Source organism: Phyllostomus hastatus, unplaced genomic scaffold (genome assembly GCF_019186645.2).
Source record: "Phyllostomus hastatus isolate PE091 unplaced genomic scaffold, TTU_PhHast_1.1 phas_scaffold_1674, whole genome shotgun sequence".
Lineage (NCBI taxonomy): Eukaryota > Metazoa > Chordata > Mammalia > Chiroptera > Phyllostomidae > Phyllostomus > Phyllostomus hastatus.
The window spans coordinates 17,508,252-17,523,918 of record NW_025334011.1 but is presented as its reverse complement, the minus strand read 5'-3'; the positions used below and the strand labels follow the sequence as shown (position 1 = coordinate 17,523,918).

The 15,667-nt window shown below is 33.4% G+C and overlaps 1 protein-coding gene across 1 annotated transcript in view; it reads right to left on the bottom strand.

Annotated features, from left to right (window-relative positions):
* Positions 1-15,667, bottom strand: part of DNAJC1 (DnaJ heat shock protein family (Hsp40) member C1) — a 221,766-nt gene that overhangs the window by 153,676 nt on the left and 52,423 nt on the right. The window lies entirely within an intron of this gene.

Sequence of the window (15,667 nt, the reverse complement as noted above, 5' to 3'; positions counted from 1 at the left end):
TGGTGAAATATGTAAGTTCCTAGAAACATACAATTGTCCAAAACTGAATCAGGAAGAAGCAGAAAACCTGAATAGACTGAATAGACCAATAGCAACTAATGAATTTGAAGCAGTAATCAAAAAACTCCCAACAAACACCAAGGATGGTCAACCCACTACCGGCAGGCCATATGAGGCCCAGGATGGTTGTGAATGTGGCCCAACACAAAATTGTAAATTCACATAAAACTTTTTTTTTTTTGCTCATCAGTTTATGTTAGTGTTTGTGTATTTAATGTGTGGCCCAAGACAACTCTTCTTCCACTGTGGGCCCAGGGACGCCAAAAGTTTGGACACCCCAAATAAACATTTAAAAGCTAACAGCTACCCATCTCAAACTTTCAAGTTTTATCCCAAAAAATTCAAGAAAAGGGAAGATTTCCAAGCTCTTTTATGAGGCCAGCATTATCCTAATACCAAAACCAGATAAAGACACTACAAAGAAAGAAAATTATAGGCCAATAACCCTGATGAACATAGATCCTAAATTCTTCAACAATATATTAGCAAACTGGACCCAGCAATACATTAGAAAGATAATAGACCATGATCAAGTGGGATTTATTCCACAGATACAATGCTTGTATAATACTCACATATCAATAAATATGATACATCATATAAACAAAATGAAAGCTAAAAATCACATGACCATATCAGTTAATGCAGAAAAAGAATTTGATAAATCTAGCACCCATTATGATAAAAAGTCTAGCAAAGTGGGAATAGAGGGATAATACCTCAACACAATAAAGGACATACATGAAAAACTTACAGCAAACATCACACTCAATGGGCAAAAATTAAAACCATTTCAGAGTTCCAGCCAAGGTGGTTGGGCAGAGAGATATTCACTTCCTCATACAAACAAAGAAGGATAACAACCAATTTTAAAAACAAAAAAACAACCAGAACTGTCAGAAATCAAACTGTATTGAAGTCCCACAACTGAGGAGTTAAAGAAGAAACATTCATTCAGACTGGTAGGAGGGGTGGAGATGGGAAGCCAGGGTAGAGACAACAGGTGGCAAGGCAGCTGGTAGACTGAGGGAGTGGGGAAGGGAGGCGCCAGGTGGCGACAGACAGACCAGTTGGTGCACACTCATGTGAATTTAAGCCAGGAGGAACAACTGCGGAGCAAGACAAACCAGGCTCCCAGTGCAGGGAACTAAAGCCTAAAAACCTCTGGCTATAAAAATCTGTGGGGTTTGCAGCAGCAGGAGAAACTCCCAGTCTCACAGGAGAGTCCATTGGAGAGGTCCATGGTGTCTGAGAATATACACAAGCCCACCTAACTGGGAATCAGCACCTGAGAGGGCACAATCCATTTGTGGGAAGCAAGGGAAGTGACAGAAAATGGGGCGAGAGCCAAGCAAGCTACCAAGTAGCATTGTTCCCTCTCTGACTCCTTCCCCACATATAGCGCCACAACACAGTGAAGTGGGTTGCCCCATCCTGATGAATACCTAAGGCTCCACCCCTTACAAAAGAACAGGAGACAAAGAAATATGGCCCAAATAAGAGAACATATCAAAATTCCAGAAAAAGAACTAAGCAACAAGGAGATAAGCAATCTATCAGATACAGAGTTCAAAACACTGGTAATCTGGATGCTCACAGAAATGATTGAGCATCGTTGTAGAATAAAGGAAGAAATGAAGGCTATACAAAGTGAAATAAAGGAAAATATACAGGGAGTCAACAGTGAAGGGAAGGAAACTGGGACTCAAATCAATGATTTGGAACATGAGGAAGAAATAAACATCCAACCAGAACAGAATGAAGAAACAAGTATTCAAAAAGATGAGGAAAGGCTTGGGAACCTCTGGGGCAACTTTAAATGTTCCAATATCTGAATCATAGGGGTTCCAGAAGGAGAAAAATGAAAGCAAGAAATTGAACTTATTTGAACAAATAATTAAGGAGAACTTCCCCAGTCTGGTGAAGGATCTAGACATGCAAGTACAGGACACTCAAAGAATCCCAAAGAAGTTGGATCCAAGAAGAAACATACCGAGACACATCATAATTAAGTTACCCAAAATCAAAGAAGAGAATCTTAAAAGCAGCGAGAGAAAAGGAGAGAGTTACCTACATAGGAATGTCCATAAAGCTGTCAGCTGATTTCTCAAAAGAAACCTTGCAGGCAAGAAGGGGCTGGAAAGAAGTATTTGAAGTCATGAAAGGCAAAGACCTATATCCAAGATTACTCTATCCAGCAAAGCTTTCATTTAGAATGGAACGGCAGAAAAAGTGTTTCTCAGACAAGGTAAAGCTAAAGGAGTTCATTGTCACCAAGCCTTTATTATATGAAATGTTAAAGGGACTTATCTAAGAAAAAGAAGATCAATAACTCTGAACAGCAAAATGACAAAGAACTCACAACTATGAACAACTAAACCTAAAAATCAAAAACAAAAAACTAAGCAAACAACTAGAACAGGAACAGAATCACAGAAATGGAGATCATATGGAAGGTTATCAGTGGGGAAGGGGAGGGGGAAACTAGGGGGAAAAGGTACAGGGAATAAGAAGCCTAACTGGTAGGCACAAAAATAGACAGGAGGAGGTTAAAAACAGTATGGGAAAAGGAGAAGCCAAAGAACTTAAATGTGCAACCCATGGACATGAACTAAGGGTGGGGGAAGAATGCTATAGGGAGGGGGTTGCAGGGCAGAAGGGGATAAAAGAAAGAAAAATTGGGACAACTGTAATAGCATAATCAATAAAATATACTTAAAAAATTAATGCCATTTCCCTTAAGATCAGGAAAAAGACAGGGATGTTCACTTTTACCACTCTTATTCAACATAGTACTGGAAGTCCTAGTTACAGCAATTGGACAAGAAAAGAAGAAATAAAAGGCATCCAAATCAAAAAAGAGGAAGTGAAAACTATCATTATTTGCAGATGACATATTGTAAACAGAAAACCATAAAGACTCCACCAAAGAACTACTAGACCTAATGAATGTAACTGTGTCAACAATAAAAAAAGTTAAAAAAAAACTAAAAAATAAATTAAAAAATCAAGAAAGATGAAAATTTTTAAATGGAGGAGGCAAAGAAGGATATGATGTGAAGCAATAGCCATTATTTGATTTTGATCCACTTATGGATAAATATATGTTGTATTATCATCTTTGAATATGAGAAGGTAGCCACTGTTTAACATAAAAGCACACCAAAATTTCCAAATTAACAACAAAAAAGAAATTTTGCTAAGCTAACAGCAGCAAGTAAAAAAAGTATCATGAATATCATAGAAAAAATAAGAAAGAGTAAAATCAAACATCATTTTTCAATAAGTGTAAAAATATATTGAATTTCCTTATCAAAATATAAATGATCATCAAATTGGATTAAAAATAAAACCCAAAAGACTGAAAACAAAGGGATGAGTAAAGATAAAAGTAAACAAACAAAAAAAAGCAAGAGTGTTGACATTAACATCAGAAAAGGGGGAATTTAAAATCAAAAGCATGTAACAGGACAGTGGTAATAGGTAATAATAAAAGGTATAACTCATTGGAAAGTTAAAATAATCATAAACCTTCATGCTCCAAACAAACCAACATCCATACATATACCACAACAACTCCTAAATATGAGGACTTCATAAAAACAATCATGGCAGAGAATGTTAATGTATCTTTTATAGAATTTAACATATCAAGTAAACTAAAAATAAGCACAGCTACAGAGAAATAGAAGTTGAAATTACATACTAGCTAGAAATTAATGAAAAAATATTTAACACCAAAATGTCTGAGAGCTAAGGCTCTACTTACAGGGAAATACATGCAACTTTAAATGATATTAATAATGAGACAAACTAAAAATGAATAAACGAAGTGCCCATACTAAGAAAGGAGAACAAGAACAAAATACACAAAAGAAAACAGGATGAAAGGATGTGTAAACAAACATGAAAGCTGAAAGTGATGAAACAGAAAAGAAAAAAGCCAGTTCTTTGGAAAGATGAAAAAAGAAACTCATAGACACAGACAGACAACAGTACGGTGGTTACCAGAGGGGAGAGGGAGCAGTAAAAGGCAAAGGCGGGCAAAAGTATAGTGGTGGAAGATGATGGGACTTTGGGTGGTGGGCATACAATGCAATATTCAGATCATGAATCACAGAAAAATGTGCACCTGAAACTTATATGACTCTGTTAACCAATATCACCCCAATGAATTTAATCAAATTGAAGAAGACCTAAGGGGGAAAAATGTACCAGACAGAGAGGGCTTCAGTAGTCACTTAAAACCTCAGTTTCATTTCTTGAAAATGGTCACATGTCAACTTTACCTTCTCTGCCTCTGCCTGCTTGCACTTTGCAACAGTAGAGCCAAATGATCTCATCTGAAAGCTCAGTCCAGACAAGTTCTAGATGTAACATAGAAAACATTTAAAGTCTGTTGTTCATCTAATCCAGTTTCCTTTACAGGGCTTTTTTCTACTGTGGTTCCTGCCTTGGGCTTGTCAGTTTTTTAAAGACAGGTACCCTGCCCTTGAATGTCAGCTCAAAGGATGGTCCACAAAGCTCACCGCTGAACTTCATAGATGAAGTTAACTGACTTATTGCTGAATGGTCCAGTTTCTCACTGGTATGTCTCTAGTAAGTGACAACGCAGTGAGAAAACACTATAGTAAGAAAAGTGTTAAAGGTGGCTACAGTCAATGAAAGTATTGGTTTCAAATCCATATCATAACAATGAAAAAAAAAATGGATAAGCACCCATGGCTACAAAGAGAAAAGGCAAAAGCAGAAAGTACAGCCTCCATTTGATTTCCATCTTCCAAAACTGCCAAAGCTATATCATATCCAGAATACTTTCTGTAGTACAAGTGAGTCTGTGAAATGTAGTTATTAGCTCTCCACACTATGTGCAGTAAAATACATTGGAAGGAATAAATGTTAAAACCAATCTACTACATTTACCAGATAGGTTTGTTTTCTCATATTATCCTCTAATTTTAATAAACAAATTCTTATAGCATTTTTAAAAATGGGCAATTTGCAAAATAAAAGTGCAAACCAGGAAGTACAATGGAATGATATTGGATGCTTTTCTTTAGTTCTCTGAAACTGATTTTTCAGGGCAAAATCTTTATCTTAATATAAAGAGACATGTAATAACTAGCTATGTTTTTCCTTTTTTTTCAAGGATTGTCAAGATGAGTTTCTAAATTATTCACAGTATGGAATTTAAATCCTTTGAAGACAGAAACCAATTCTTTCAATTTATGTTTTTTTTTTAATTTCCCACTGAAAAGCTTAGTAACACCCTTCCCCAAATTTGATCCTTCTCACTCTTTCTTTCTAGAAAAACAGCACAATTATCTACTCAGTAACCTAACCTAAAAATTGAAGAGTAAACCTCAATTATTTTCTTTCCTTCACCGTTCCTATATAATTTGCCAGCAATCCAAACACTTCCATGATCCCAGTACAAGCCACCTATTCTTAGCTGTCTATGGGACTCTGTTCAAAATATGCCCCATCCATGTCATGACTCCTCTGTGGACAAAACAGTATTTACTCCAACTTCTGTCTAGTCCAGCATTGTCCAAAAGAACTTTATGCAATGATGGAAATGTTCTGGATCTGCACTGTCCAATTTGGCAGCCAATACCTCCATGTAGCTACTGAGTACTTGAAAGGTGGACAGCATGATGAAATAACTAAATTTTAAATTTTATTTAATTTTAGCTCATTTAAATTTAAATCCCACATGTGGCTAGTGGCTACTATATTCGACAATGGATTTCTAGAGCACATTCCCATATTATAGGAGCTAGAAAGCAAGAACCTACAAGTGATTTGGATTTGGCCAGTAAGATGCACAATAATAGAGAATGCATAAATGAGGCAAAGGCCACATCTGTTGGCAAACAAGGTTTTTCTGTGGCAGTGTTAGAGGAGGTCCTAGTATTCAACCACTAGCTTCATGGGTGTTGGGCACTCCTTTCAGTGGGGACATGTAGTTCTGAAGCTGGCAGCAGTTTAAGTGACTAAATGATCATGATAGTTTCCTGATTATGGTGACTTCCTAATTGCTGCAATCATAGCATGGTTCAAGTAAGAGATATTAGGTAAGTCTAGGATAACCACAGGGGAGAATTACAGTATTGCAGGAAAGTAGCAACAAGTTTATTTAAGAAATGTCATTAGGAGAATTTCTATTGATAGATTAGATTGCTGGGAAGGGTATAAATGATAGATGAAATATAGGTGTCAGACTAGCACAAGGATGGAGACTGGTGCCATTAGAAACAGGGAACACTGGAAGAGAATTAGAAGGGCAGAAAAGACCATGAGTTTGCCAAGCAGAAGGTACCTTTGAAATAATCAAGTGGATTGTCAGTTAAGCATCTGGATACATAGCTCTGAATCTCAAAAAAGTAATTTGTGCTAGATGCGTAAATTTAGAAGCTACTGGTACACGAAGAAAAAAAATCAACCATAGGCACAAATAAGATGGCCTAAAAAAGAAGTATGGAATGGTATGATATGAAAACCTAAATGAGTGCGAGGAATGTAAATAATTAATGGCAGAGAACCAGAGGTAGGTAGAAAATTAGAGAGTATAGTTTTATTCCAACAATAAAAGAATCATCAGCAGTATCAATACTGTCACTGTTAGGTAAAATAAGCACTGAAATGTATGGACTAGATTTGCTATTTATAGGTAAGAATATTAAACAGAAATACATAATACTTTAAAAAACATATAGTTAATATCTAAATGGCCAACATGAAAAAATATTCAATTTCATTAATCATTGCAGAAAAACAAATTAAAGTCACAGTGAGATTCCATTTCATACATACCAGAATTGTCAAAATAAAAAAAATACTGTTTTTAATCTATGTAAAGTGAAGATTTTTAAATGTTCTCTTTATAAAAAAGATAACACCATGTGTTTACAAGGATATTGAGTAGCTATACCACCAATGCACTGCTAGGAGTATAAACCTAGCACAACCATTTGAAAACCCAGCAGTATCTCCTTAAGCTGAATTTTATGTATATAAAATTTTATATAAATGAAATTGCTGTATCATAGGATATACATACAGTAATTTCATTCCTAGATACATTCCCCACAGAAATGCATACATATGCCCAAGAATGTTTATAGAAGCACTGTTCATTATAGCTCCAAATTGGAAACAGCCTAAATATCCATCAACAGTAGGATGGATAAATAAATTGAGATACATTCGTACAAACATAGTGATGAATGCGAGTCAACTTTTACTCTATTCAATATGGATGAATTTCAGGAACATAATGCTGAGCAAAAAGGAGTGAAGCAACAAGGGTATATACGCTATGATTCTGCATATATGATTTTCTTAAGAAAAACTAATTCATGATATTAGAAGACAGAATAACAGTTGTCCTTGAGGCGAGATAATCAAGAGGAAGCACAACTGAAGTGGGATTATGGAGTGCTGGTAACACAGTATTTCTCGACCTTGGCAATGATAGAGACAGATTCAGTTGTGAAAATTCATCCAACTCTATACCTAAGATTTTTGCATTTTTCTTTTTTTCCCTTTTACTGAATTTTTCAGGGTGACACTGATTAACAAAATTATAGAGGTTTCAGGTGCACAATTCCACAACACATCACCTGTACACTATATTGTGTGTTTACCACCGCAAGTCAAGTCTCCTTCCATCACCATTTATCCCCTCATACCCTCCTCCACTTCCCCCCACCCCTCCCACAAGCAGTCATCACACTGCTGTTCACGTCCATGAGTTTTTTTCTTTTATTCTCAATACCTCCTCCCACCCCATACCTGCAAATAGCTATCAGCCTACAGCTGTCAGCTTGCTCTCTAGCTCTGAGTCTGTCTCTATTTTGCCTGTTAGTTCAGTTTGTTCATTAGATTCCACATATGAGTGAAATCATATGGTACTTCTCTTTCTCTGACTGGCTTATTTCACTTAGCATAATGCTCTCAAGGTCCACCCACATGGTTGAAAAGGGTGAAATTTCCTTTTTTATGGTCAAGTAGTATTCCATTTGGTAAATGTGCCACACTTTTTTATTCATTCATCTGCTGATGGACATTTGGGCTGCTTTCAACTCTTTGCTATTGTAAATGATGCTGCAATGAACATGGGGGTGCATATGTTCTTTCAAATTAGTGTTTTGGGTTCCTTCAGATATATTCCCAGAAGTGGAAAACTGGGTCATAAAGCAATTCCATTTTTAATTTTTTGAGGAACCTCCATAATGCTTTCCACAGAGCTGCACTAGTCTGCACTCCCACCTATAGTGCACAAGGGTTCCCTTTCCTCCACATCCTCGCCATCACTTGCTGTTTGTTGATTTATCGCTGATAGCCATTCTGACAGGTATGAGGTGATATCATATTGTGGTTTAATCTGCATTTATCTGATCAGAGACATTGAACATGTCTTCATATGTCTATTGGCCATCTGTATGTCCTCTTTGGAGAAGAGTCTATTCAGGTCCTCTGCTCATTTTTTTAATTGGATTGTTTGGGGCTTTTTGGTGTTGAGTTTTATAAGTTCTTGATAAATTTTGGATATTAACCCCTTATCAGATGTTCCATTGTGCATATGTTTTCCCATTCAGTGGGTTGTCTTTTCATTTTGTTGATGATTTGCTTTACTATGTAAAAACTTTTCAGTTTGATGTAGTCCTATCTATTTTTTCTTGTTTCCCTTGACAGAGGCAATATATCAGTAAAAAAAAAATTTCTGAGTGTTTTTCTGAATGTATGAATTTGTACATTTCAATAAAAATGTTACTTCAGAAAACTATCTCTTAAAATACACTAGTGGATTAGAAAATAAAATACATAACCTCAAAATTAAAGCAACTCTCTTCCAAAATAACTAAAGAAACTAAAATACAAAAAAACATTACATGCAAATTGAACAAAAACTTCTTGTCAACCAGCTTCTGTCCACAGGATCATGTGGTCTTCCTCCCTTTGCTTATCCTGAATAAACAAAAAAGAAATGAAACCTCATTTATAGCCTTCCAAGAGAGAAACTATGTAGCATGATAAAGGCCTGATTTATTCCTCCTCTTTGTTCTGTGGTTAGTTTTAGACCATAAGCAGAGAGAACATTTGCAGTAATTTCATTTCCCTGTTACAGGGTAGGTCTAATTTCTGTGATTTAAGAAGCAAATAAGCAATTAATAAAATAAGATCAATATCAGAATATACACTTTGACACTGCATATCTTTTCAATGCATTTTAGTATCTGCGGAAGACACGAATTTTAGAAGATTCTTATTTCCGCGGAGGAGTTTTGTTATGCAATAGCTGCTTATAGATTACTTCATGATTATTATTGCTCTAGGAAGTATTTGATAGTGCTTATTTCTGAAAAATAATTTGAAGTATTTTCCTTTATATTTGTCACACTTGACCAAATTTTTCATCAAATTTTATGTCATAATTTATGAGTCCACCTTAGCAGAGATCACAAAAAAAGCAAGGCAAATATAGGTATTTTAAATTCTAAATTCTGTATCATCTGTGTTTCAAAGAATTGGTACATAGCCAGAATAGGTTGGAGAAATTATGGAAATAGTCTAAGTACAATAGAAAATGATTGTCAAAGACAAGAAGAAGTTCTTCAGTGTTATGTAAACAGAGGAGAGTTTAACTGGGAGTCTGATGTGGCCTGGGAATCAAGGTAAAAACAAATGGATGCTAGAAGTCTCTACACGATTGAAGAATTTAGTAATGCTGGTTACCAAACAAATGTTCATCGCAATGAACAATTTAAAAGTCATTATATAATAAAGCCTTATAAAGATGGCATAACAGAATGGTACTGAACATTTTTGAGCATGCTTCACCAATAATATGTTTGTTTATTTATAAGTAATATAGTTGTACGGCAGTACTAATATAAAATTTGGAACACAGGTAGTTCCAGGAAAAATCTTAAAGAGGTTATGAAAGGAATATATAATCAGGTTATTATCCTATCTATGTGATTATAAATCAATATATGATAGCAAACAAGTTAAATAAGCATAATGTTACCACCATCCTACCTAATAAATACACAATCATCTAAATTCAGTGTTCTGGAGTAAAAATAACTTAGAACAAGGAGCACAAAATTACCAAGTCTGAAGTTCAGTTAAAAATTATTCTTGTGGATCAATATGTACTTTTACCTTTGTAGACTACCATGGAAAAAACTGTATGACATGGAAAGTTAGACTAAAAACATTTGTAGCACAGAATACTTACTTAAGCAAAACCAAAGGCAAATTTGAATAAAATCAACCTAGTCTTTTAACACTGATCTTCAAGCAAACTTAACACAAAAATATGCAACCAGGTTAAAAGTATACTATGTATTATTCCATAAAACTCCATTTCTCCTTAACACTCCCAATTACCAAGGTAATCCTAAAGGTTTACAGGACTGATTAACCTAATTTTGTGTTAGAAAGCAATTACTTGTTGAAACAAGGATATTCAAAACAGAATAGGACATAATGCTTGTGAATCAGGAAATGATTTTAGTCACTTACCAAATCAGTTAAAAGTAGAGAAAGAAAAAAATCTATGCTCAAATATATATGGAGATTATTTCAACAATGTATTCCTGGTTCTAATACATCGGTATCAAAAGGGAAAATATTTGCACCTTCATTCTTAACCTGGTTGGGGTTATTTTACTTCCCTTTTTAGAATCTTACTTATTTCTGGGTTTTTTTTGTTAGTTTTGTTTTGAAGCAGTAGACAGAAAAGATAGATAAGAAAAACCCAAATACATACCCAAATTTAAAAGCATTTAAGGTGAGCAGAAGATTTACAGATGTAACTGGTAGAGCCTGACCTCACACAGGGACAGAAACAATTTATCTGAGCTATTCTTCTGAATTAGTTAAATGTGTTTTAGGGACATCACTCTCCTAGAATATCTCCAACTAGAAGGGAGTGGAGAATAAAGCTGAGATAAGTGGTAATTATTTTGAAGAAGAGGTGCTCTTAACTTGTCCTAAGCTTCTTTTGAACTTTAATTCCTAATGTATACTACACATCACCAAACACAATTTGCCTGGAGTTAGAATTTTCCATATTAATTCCATCAATACTGATTTAAAGATCATTGTGATATTATATCTAAGTGCTTCTTACATTCAACATTTTGCCATTTATGTTGTTTCTAAAACTATTTTCTGACATTTTTGAAATGTAGTAAATATGCAGAACTTCAAATGTTCATAGTTACAGGCTTGAACATTAAAGACTGTAAGTTGGTAAGGAAATAAGGACTGTTGAACACTTATTTTTATTACATCCTATTTCTTTGAATCATAACATTAGAGATAACTGAGAAATCAAACTAGTTCTTCAAAAGTTAAACACACTTTTACCCCAACACAGATCTATTTTTAAATTCATACTTAAAACAACAAAGCAAACCTGTGGATATTATTGATTAAAATAACAATTAGATCACTAGGAACCAATTTAGTTGATAAGCTAACAAAACTATAAATGATCATAATTAGTTACATTTACAGTTCCTTATTTGAATAATTTAGGCTCACTTTGCTAACTGTAACATACAGTTCTGTGAGGCTACATTGTTTTGTAAAAAACTCTATTAAAACAATCTAAAAATTTTTAGGTCAAATTAATTTTTAAAAGATAAACAAGAACTTACATTGATAACAAAATACTCTCCTTCAAAAACCTCAAGGTAATTATACGTATATATGTAGTAATCACGTGCACATAAAAATCAGAAAGGTAAACTAGTATATGCAAAGAAAAGCACCCATGATCAAGAAGTTAGGAATTCAGATGAGAAAGCTTCCTTAATCCTCTACTCTGAAGTCTCTGAACTCATGACTATTTTAAATGCAAAAGAGCAAACCAAGCAAGCATTCTAAACAGTAAATATTAATTAAAGCAAGAAATGTGCTAGGAGGTCTACATTAATGAAAGGATATCTAAGTTTAAATGTCCCACCCCACAACTCTTAAGTCCATTAACAAAAACTTAGGGTCAGAATTTACAGACAAGGACTCAAAATTCTTCAATTTACTGGCCAGCTTAAGTTTCACTGTGTGTTTCAATTCTTATTATTCTGGAACTACATCATTTAATGTGTTACAAAGTATTTAAATACTGTGTATGTAAGTGATTATTTAAGTGTACTCTTAATTTATAGAATATATCTTGACATATCAAGATTTTTCTGTTATAAAAAAGTTAAGTTATGGCTTTTCATATCAAAACATCAGACCCATTAGTTTTAAATGCAGTGTTTGTGCTAACCTGTAAGAAAATCAACTTTATGAAATAACCCTAAAAGTTATTTCATTAGGTTCTTTAAATATACAGAACACATGTTTATTTTGCATAACTAACAAAGTCTAAGGGCAATACTTACATTAAATATTTCAATTACAGTATTTTATTAAACCAACCTATGTATCAGGTCTAGGATGAAAGTTTAAATCATAAAACATAGGTTAAAATAACATTAAATTGTGGATTTAATTCATATACATTTATTTCCATAATACAACAGTGTAATACATATATATCACAGTATCTATTAAAGTTTTTTGTTCACAAGTCATCCTCAGCTATGGGAATTTACTTAGCTATTAGTTATACTTTTATGCTACATTTCCTAATGCTTACATTGCCACTATTTCTTACTGATAATCATCCTCAATGTGTCATAAAATATACATTACAGACATATGTAATGATATTCAGATAATATATAATTCCCTTTACAGTTTTATGTACACTTTGCCTCACTAAATGGCTTTATTATTTAGTCAACCTTAATTAATAAGCTACTAATTCATATTGAAGTTTCTTTTTAAAATATCAATTATTTTTTAAGTATCAATGATTTTGAAAATGCATGTACAACTACAATTTTTGCAGACTATCACATATATTTGGATACAAATAAATTTGCTTCATAAATGAAAGCTACTTCACCTAAAAGTATTCACACATTTTATATGTGAAAGTAAATCAAAATAAACCTTTACAGTAACGATTATATCTACGTTACTTACACTAATATGACCTTTCACTTAGTGTAATTTACCTTCATAAAAATTTAAAGGATATGGGAGACTAAATTCAGAGGGTTTGTTCATTGGTACATTTTGTTTTTTAGTTTAAAAAGTCATAGTGTTATCAGAGAAGTTATCATATTTCTTCCTGCTTAATAATGAAAATTTTAGGAAAAGGGGATGCATCTAGGGTCAGGGACAACCCCAAGGAATCATTTGTATAGTACAGCTTCGTAAAAAGACTTCTTTTCAAAAAGTTGTGAGCTTTGGTATAAAGTATTAGTATTTCAATAGCTACTTAGGTAGTCTGATGATATAAGATAAAATGAAGCAAATGATTTTACTAAATATAATTTATTTTTTAAGTAAAATAGGAATTCTTCAACACTACAATAAATTAAAATAATACTTTATTGAAACCTAATAACTAGAGAGCCAAATCATTTTTCTACCTGCTGTATAATCAGATTTTAGATAGTATTGAATGCTATTCAATGTTAATGTAAAATCAAATGATGAACACAAGTGAAAATACCATATACAAACACATATTTAACTAATAGGATACAGAGCTGTCCAGCTCCATTGTAAAACTTGACAAATGTAATCTGTATTGTTTAGAGTCTGTATTAACAGCAGTAGGAGTATCAGTGCTTTTTCTGGTATATTCATAAAATATTTTGACAAATCCAAAGGTTTTTATTAAGTACTATAACAAATGCTACAGATTTCCTTGAGCTTATTTTATTTCCAACATACAGTTTAATAAAAATCTGTTAGCTAGGCTACATTTCAGGAAAATCTATCTTACAAAAAGAAAGAAGAGAAACTTAGCTGTCCTTTTCTACTTGATTGAATTATTTTTGTCTTATTGATAAATGACTTTTACTATTAATGATATTTACAGTATTAATGCCAAACTTGAGTAAAATAAACTGTGTTAAGCCAATAGAAATGCATTATTGCAAATTTCAGTGCTCATACCAACGAAGTAATTTAAATAAACTTTAAGTACTAGAGATGGTATTACCCAATGCCAACTGAATAAAAAGAAGAAAACGCAAGTCAGCAACCTCAGGTAAAACAGAAGATTCCCCCCCACCCCCATCAAATTAAATATAGTTTTGGACTTCTTTGTAGTTAATAACAGCTGCATGCTTTATTCTCTTTCCCTACAAAAAAAGTTTAACATGTAAAATTAACTAGATATATAACCAATTTCTTCATAGGGCAAATGCATCAGACAAATGGAGAATGTTTCAGTTTCCCTTTGTCAAGAGAGATTTCTCAAATTACAATTGAAGTTGAAACTTAATCATAATGATTGATTAATTATTTGAGAGGTTTTACTTATATATTTTTAGAGAGAGAGGAAAGGAGGAAGAGAGGGAGAGAAGCAGTGATCTGTTGCCTCTCACACACCCCCACCTAGGGATGTGGCCCGCAACCCAGGCATGTACCCTGATGGGGAATCAAACAGGTGACCTTTCTGTTAGCCCAACCCACTGAGCCACCCCAGTCAGGGCATTACCATAATGATTTTAAATAAATTTATTTAATTAGTAAATATTACTACAAAGTTACTATTTATAGATATTCATAGAAGCATGATTTTTTGATTTTCGGTATGCTTATCTCTGAGAAACAGAGTGTATCCAAGTCCATTTCATTATGAAATTGAAAGCTAATTTAATGCAATTATATTGGTTTAGGAGGATTTAGTAATAAAAGGAGTCACTTGAAAAATTATGAGGTGCTACAAAAAGAGAAAATAAAATGTACATATGGAATGTAAAAACAAAACAAAACAAAACAAAACAAAACAAAACAAAACCAAACCAAAGAGATGCTGCAATGTGTTTCCTTCTTACCGGAGTCCCAAAGCTTACTGAAGTAAAAAAAATAAATAAATAAAGCAAAACATGACTTTTTGGGAGATTGTGACTCCTGAGGTGGATTAACAATCAAATTATGCTGTGAAATAGCTGACTTCATATATACAACATGAAATGAATTTGCTTAGCCAAAAAGAACGTCAGCTGTGGCTAACACTATCATTAAATGTAATTATAAAAAGTTACCGGGAATTGCTCTGTTTCAGGGAACTTTATGTCTCAATAGAGAATAAGTAAAAATTTTATTCAAGAAGCTAAAAAAAAGTGAAACCACTCACTGTAAACCATTTTTCATGCTTCTGATATTATTCTTCAGTTATACATTCTCTTTCAACATAATACAATTATTACCTCATGTAACAAAAGCAAATATAACTGATGGTTTCTAACATTTTGAGTGATTAAAAAATACCAATTATAAACCAATAGCACATACTTATTAAAATGCTTTATAAGACCCAAAATTAACCCGGGTAATGTTGTACAAGTAAAAAGGTAAAAAAAACTTCTTGTTTTGAGTTTTCTTATTATTCTAAAAGAGTAGAAACTAAAAGCAACAGTATACCAAAAACATTAACATCTGTTTTTTTTCCCCCTAATACAATGACAACCTCACTTTGATAGGGAGTAATAATGGACTCTAATTGACTATA